The sequence below is a fragment of the Strix uralensis genome, chromosome 7 (genome assembly GCF_047716275.1).
Source record: "Strix uralensis isolate ZFMK-TIS-50842 chromosome 7, bStrUra1, whole genome shotgun sequence".
NCBI lineage: Eukaryota > Metazoa > Chordata > Aves > Strigiformes > Strigidae > Strix > Strix uralensis.
In genome coordinates this window covers 37301283-37307282 of record NC_133978.1, presented here as the reverse complement: position 1 = coordinate 37307282, position 6000 = coordinate 37301283, and the positions used below count along the sequence as shown (strand labels likewise).

The 6000-nt window shown below is 50.9% G+C and overlaps 1 protein-coding gene across 6 annotated transcripts in view; it reads left to right on the top strand.

Moving 5' to 3' along the window:
• Positions 1–1699: 1699 nt before the first annotated feature.
• The window catches only part of FGFR2 (fibroblast growth factor receptor 2), an 87217-nt gene continuing 82916 nt past the window's right edge, over positions 1700–6000 (top strand). Inside the window, exon 1 of one of the 6 annotated variants that reach the window (XM_074875443.1) lies at positions 1700–2288. The gene's annotated coding sequence lies outside the window, so the exon portion shown is untranslated. Of the gene's footprint in view, positions 2289–4293; positions 4363–6000 lie in introns of those variants that run through there. The other 5 variants (XM_074875445.1, XM_074875444.1, XM_074875442.1 and 2 more) reach the window with 5 other exon arrangements.

Sequence of the window (6000 nt, the reverse complement as noted above, 5' to 3'; positions counted from 1 at the left end):
CTAAATATGATGACAGAATTGATTCCCCCCCCCCCCCCCCCCCCCCTTCTAATTCCAAACATGCTTCTGCTTTTCTCAGATTGAGGAGTTGGGCTGTTGTGGGCCACTTTAGGAGAATGTGGCTCATTTAAGAGAAAAGGCTGCTATTGATAGACTGCTATCTTTTCATCCCGAAAAAGAATAAATTCTGACAAGTGCTTCCAGACATTGGAAATAGGTGTTCTGATTTGTCATTTTTAGTGGAATGCTTCCTTTTCTTTCAGAGTATGCAAAGATATCGATGAATGGGGAAAGGTATTGCAGCTTCCTGTGCCGAACAATAATTTATGTGAGAATGCATTAACAATGTTTTCAATGGGCGATGGACATGCCCGGAGCTGGGAAAATGGTATCTTGACTGTGACATCTCAGCTTCTCAATTAGAACATTCAGATGTCTGTTGCTTTAGGAACAACAACAAAAAAAAATTAAACCTGTGTTTCTAATCAATTACAAATTTGCCTGTCATCCCTCATAAAGCCTGCATTACTGCTGGCGATGGTGGGAAAATATTTTCTGGGAAGTAAGTGCATATTCTACAGAAAACTTGTTTTCAAGTTTTCAGTGTCTGGAAGTATGTAGATAGAGAGTTCCACTACACTGTGCGGCCACAGTCCTTGAAAATCCCCTTGATCAATATTGCATCAACATATAAAATGTACAGCAGGGCTACGCTTAAATAAAGTAACATTTAAATTGATCAACGCTGATTTAATTTCAGGCAACCACCGCTTATTGATTTTGTTGTCAAGCTGATTCTACAAAGCAAGCATTACACGGAGTCTGTATTAGCAACCTTTTAGTTAATGGTATCTAAAGTAAATGTTTTATTAAGTGAGTATCAGGTTAAGTTATACTGAATTTTGAATACCAATATTATGCAGCTTTAAGTCTGTGTGTCCAGGCAAATGATGTTTGCATAACTCTTTGACAACTTTCCCTGTTTGGGAACCACACACACGATTGTTTAAGGTGCCCAGTCTGACAAATTCACAAGGCAGTCGAAATCAGGCTCTGCACTGAAGGGCCCCTAAACCGAGGGGGATTTTTTGAGTGGGTGTTACCCAATCATTGCTAGCTGGAACAGGCCACAGGCCAGCCGCGGCTTCTGAGCCAAAAAAACTTCTGGAGAGGTTTTTTTGGGGAAAGTTGTTGAGCTGGTACCACTTTTGCGTGAGGATTTAGATGCTGCCCAGCATCACCCCGCTGGGTGGAGGGAATCAGGGAGGCACCGAGCCGGCTTGGCCGGGCCCAGACGCATGTGGGACACACCGCGCTCCCCAACTTTCCTTCCCAACCCGTCGGAAAACGTTCAGTGGCGCAACCCAAGCGGGGCTGCGCGGGATTCCCGCACCCGACAGCGCGGTGACCGCGGTGCGATGCGCTTCCCCGCTCCCCTGGGGACGCAGCAGCGTGGGGGGGGGGGGGGGGGGGGGGGAAGTCCTGCTCCCTTTTTGCCCCCTCTTTAACGCCGCTTCTCAGCACCCCCCCCCCCCCAACCACGTCCCTGCCGGGGAAGCAGCCCCGACTCCCGGTTGGGGGGGGCTGCGTTGCGCGGGAGCGGGGCCGCGGGTTTTCCGCGCTGCACCGCGCGGCGGGGGAAGGGGCTCCGCGCCGCAGCCGCCGCGATTGGCAGAGCCGAGCAGCGCCGTCCAGGAAACGGCTCGGGTTGCAGCGGGGGGAGTGACCAGGGGAGGGAGGAAGGGAGCCGGAGGAGTGCGGCGGCAGAGAGAGGGAGGGAAAGAGGAGGAAAAAAAAAAAAAAAAACCCAACCAAAAAACCACCCACCCACCCGAGGGGGGTTGTCGGCTTGACAAAGCTGCGGCGGCTCGGGGCGGGCGGCTGGATGGAGCGGAGCGGGACCCGCGGTGCTCTGCTCGGCGATGCCCTTGCGGGGGAGGAGGCTGCTGGCGCCGGGCAGGGCGGGCTCGCCCCTCTGAGGCGGTAGCCGCTGCAGCCGAGCGAGGGGACGGGACGGGACGGGGCGCCGGGCCGGCTCCTGCCTCGCCTCCGCCTCCCTCCTGCCTCCCCCAGCCGCCTCCCGCGGGGGATGCGCCCCGCTGCGCCGCTGCCGGCTCGCCCGCCGGCCCCGCCGGGGCTGCCCGCGGAGTGACCGCGGCCGCGGAGGAGTTGCTCCCCGTCCCGCGGAGCCGCCGCTCGCCTCAGCACGCCGGTTGCGGGGGAGCGGACACTCCCCCCCGCCCCCCCCCCCCCCCGCCACCTTTCCCGCGGAGCTTCCTCGCTTGCAGGTAACGGCAGCGGGTTGGGCTGCCCGGGGGAGCGGGGCGGGGGGGGCGGCCCCTCAAAAGCGAGGCGGTGGGGAAGGGCTGGGGTCCCGCCGTTGCCCCGTGCCCGCTCCAGAGCTCCGGCTGCCGGTGCGGGGCCTCGCACCTGGCGCACACCGGCGGCGGGGCGCGGGCAGCCCCCGGCGCGGGCTCCGCTCCCCGGCGGGGCTGCGGGTCGGGCTTTCTGTCACTTCATCGTCCCAGCCTGCTGGGTCCATGCCGGTCCCCCCCGTCTCCGACCCCGACCGACCCCCCCCCCTTTCCCGACCGTTGGATGCACGGAAATTTTTGGGGACGGTTTCCAGCGGTGACAGCGGGAAAGTGAGCGGGGGATGAGAAAAGGGGGGCTCAGCCTTGGGGGAGCAGCCCCCCCCCCCGGTTCGGTACCGCTGCTGGGGGACCCCGGGAGCGCCCCGACGGGCGCAGCCGAGAAGCGGGAGGTGCTGCCCCGCCGCCGTGCCCGGGGGAGAGGGGCCGGCGGTACGAAACTGCCCGCGCCTGAGGTAAGGGGGAAAAGAAATTCTCAGTGAAATATATATTTAAATGCAAAACGGCCCGCTCAAACAGCGACCCATTATGCGTTTGGTGTGAAACGCTATCAACATTTAAAACTTCATTGTCTCCTTTGTACCAAATCCCTGTAAATCTTCCACTAGCCTTTACTCATTTTCATCTGAAAAGCCTGTTTGGGCTGAATAGACAGCAATCAGCAGCCTCTGGACTTCTCTCTCTCTCTCTGGAATGTCAATTAAAATGCAGATTTACACACACACACACACACACACACCCGATCTCTTAGTGGCAAAAGACTTGAGAAAAACAGGATAGTCCTGGAAAGCAAATGAAAGAAGTTCAAACAATGAAAAAGTACTGAAGCTGCCAGCCGGTTCCCATTAGTCCTCCAGAATTAATGTTTAATAGCTGTGATGCTCAGATTTGCTTGGAGATTGAGCTATGATGAAGAGTCTTGTTAGATATATATGTGTGTATATGTATATATTTAGAGACGCGTATGTATTTGTGTGTGTGTATATGTATGTGTATACAAAGCTGTTGGCTTTAAAGCTTCGCGTACCTGGGTTTTTCTGATGAAGCTACTGGGCTTTTAGGGCGCTTGAGATGTTTTTTGTGGAGGGGAGATCCATATTTCATTCAGATTTTGCTATTCCCTGCCTAATAAAGAAAGATGCTGAGGAGTTATACAATGAGCAATGTATTGATTTGGTTAACATACTCCACAAATTGTACTTTCCCTGGGGAGTGATAAACATCTTATAAACAACAATGGAAGTAGATTAAAAAGAACACTGAGCATTGAATTTAATTAATGCCACTGCTGAACAAGTACTACTTGTTTGTGTGTGTGAGTGTGTTTAAACTGAAGTACAGCTTGGAGGAATTTGGTTGGGCTCCCAAACCAGTCTGCTTTCCCATGCTTGTCAGTTTGGCAAAGAAATTTGGGCAGGTATGTGACGAGGTGAAAATTGACTTGATGAGCGAGTGGCAAGGAGAGCCATCAATCATTGGAGGCTGACAACTCCTCCCCAAAGTGTAGGCTGAGAAGAGAGACAGAGTTCCCTTTCAAGGGGAAAAATAAACACTACGTGTGGCTTTCACTGAGTCGGAGACTCCAGGAGGGATTATGGTATTGTAGTCAGGAAGCCAGAATTGTGGAGGCCAAAAAGCATGCTGGGGCTGTGTTCCAAACATTGAGATAGAGGTACATAATTATCCAGCGCAGGAGGTCTTTCCAGAGACTCGTCCCCCAGCAACTGTGGCGATCAAACTATGAAAAGAATTTGGTTTCGTTTCATGTTCGTTGGACTCTGCTTCTTTTGGGAAGGGGCAATCCTTGAACCCGAGTCGCTGTCGTGGTGCTAAAAAGTCGTTTGGCTCCATGGATGGGTCCAGAGCTCTGATTTTTGCTTTGCTACACCTTTGCAAGCCACGGTTTTGAATTTTCTGCTGCCCTGTGGGTGAAGAGCCCCTTCGTTCTGCTGGCAGATGTTCAGGTACAGAAGCCGGCAAAAGTCTTCAGGTGAGAAGACGTGTGGTCAGGTAGTCTTGTGCTGCCCTTCAGGATTTAGGATGAGGCTAGGAACCACAAACGTGCTTTTAATGGTGTTTAATCTAGCCTAAAAATCTGAACCAGCTGAAATGTAAGTGGAATTCATGCTGTTAGAGTCTGGAATACGTGCTAGGGGTCTGGTATGTTTTCTTTTTGCAAAACTATGATCAAATTTTGCATTTATATACATAGCCTTTAATCAGAGTTTACAGGATGATTTATGGAAATTAAATCAGCATTACATCCAGTCTGTTAATTAGGGTTCCTACCCACTATACAGCTGGATAAACCGAGCTACAGAGCTGTGGCTGTCAGACAGCGAGTCGGGCAGTTGACCTGGGTGGTAGCGTCCAAGGGCTTGCTCCGGTCCTTCACCAAACACAGACCGGTCCCAGAGACAGAGCTCTCTTCAGCTCTACACCTGCTCTGTGCTTATTTAAAGAAGTGCTCGGCAAACTCTTTGCAAATGTTTATGCAGTGGTCTGGTGGTGTTTTCACTGGAGATTTAATGGTAGTTGCTAGCTTGTGGTCTGGGATGCTTGTGCTATGCTTAAATCTCTACAGGAGGGACAGAGCTTTGAACTGGTATCAGCTGAGGTGAAAAAAACCTTGCCCTGAAGTATCAGGGATTCACCTGAAATACCGTGTATTAATTATTTTCCCTACGTGCCTTATTTATGTCATCTACAATCTGTTCCTACTGACTCCAGAAGTTACTGTATACGCCCAAGATAAAAGAGACCTCAGCAGCATTTCTGTCCTTAGCACGGTGAACTTGGTTTGTACATAACAGGCAGCAAAAGGCTAATAGACTCTGAATAAACTTTTTAATGGTTGGCTTTATAAAGGGACAATATTTGTCCGTGTTCCTGTCTAGTGTATGCTGAGGTACCACACCACATCCAAATGACAGGGAGTTTTGAGAAGTTTGCCTTTTTCTTTACACTCTTTGCCTTTTTTTTTTAAGGGCGAGGGCAGGAAAGAAAAAAAGGTTTTATGTTACTTTTCCCTTCAAGACGAGCTAAGTTTCAGTTGGGTTTTATCACATCTAAGATGAATCATTGGCCAGGTTAGAACAGTTGCTGCAGTTACTTGTTTTATCCATTTACTGAGGTTTGCCATCTTTTATTTTTGAAGCGGAAAATCAGGTCTAATTTTCTGGTTGAGCTGTTAAATCACCCTGTGAGGATGCTCTTCTGACCCTCACCTGGCGTCTTAGTGTGGTGGCAACAAGGTCCCCTGAAGAGAGTGCCAATTACTTTGGTACCACTTCTGTCTTCCATCAGCCCATGCCTCGATTACCAGTTGACTCCATTCATTTAAATTAGTTTCACTGTGAATGATGTAGACTTCCCCGCCCCCCCCCCCCCGTCTGAAAAATATCAACAAGCATCATTGAGAGAGAAAAGAGAAACGTGTGTACATGCAGTTTAGCATATATGAATGGAAAACGATGCTGGGGAGGTCTCCTGTGAAACTGCAGTCTGTACCACACTTTATACAGATTTTAGTTGCTTGTAATGCAAAGTAGCTAACCAGTATCCCTGCAAGACTGGAGCCTCTCACCTGTGCAGGACTCTCAGGCTTTAAAAGGACACTGAAGTGAGT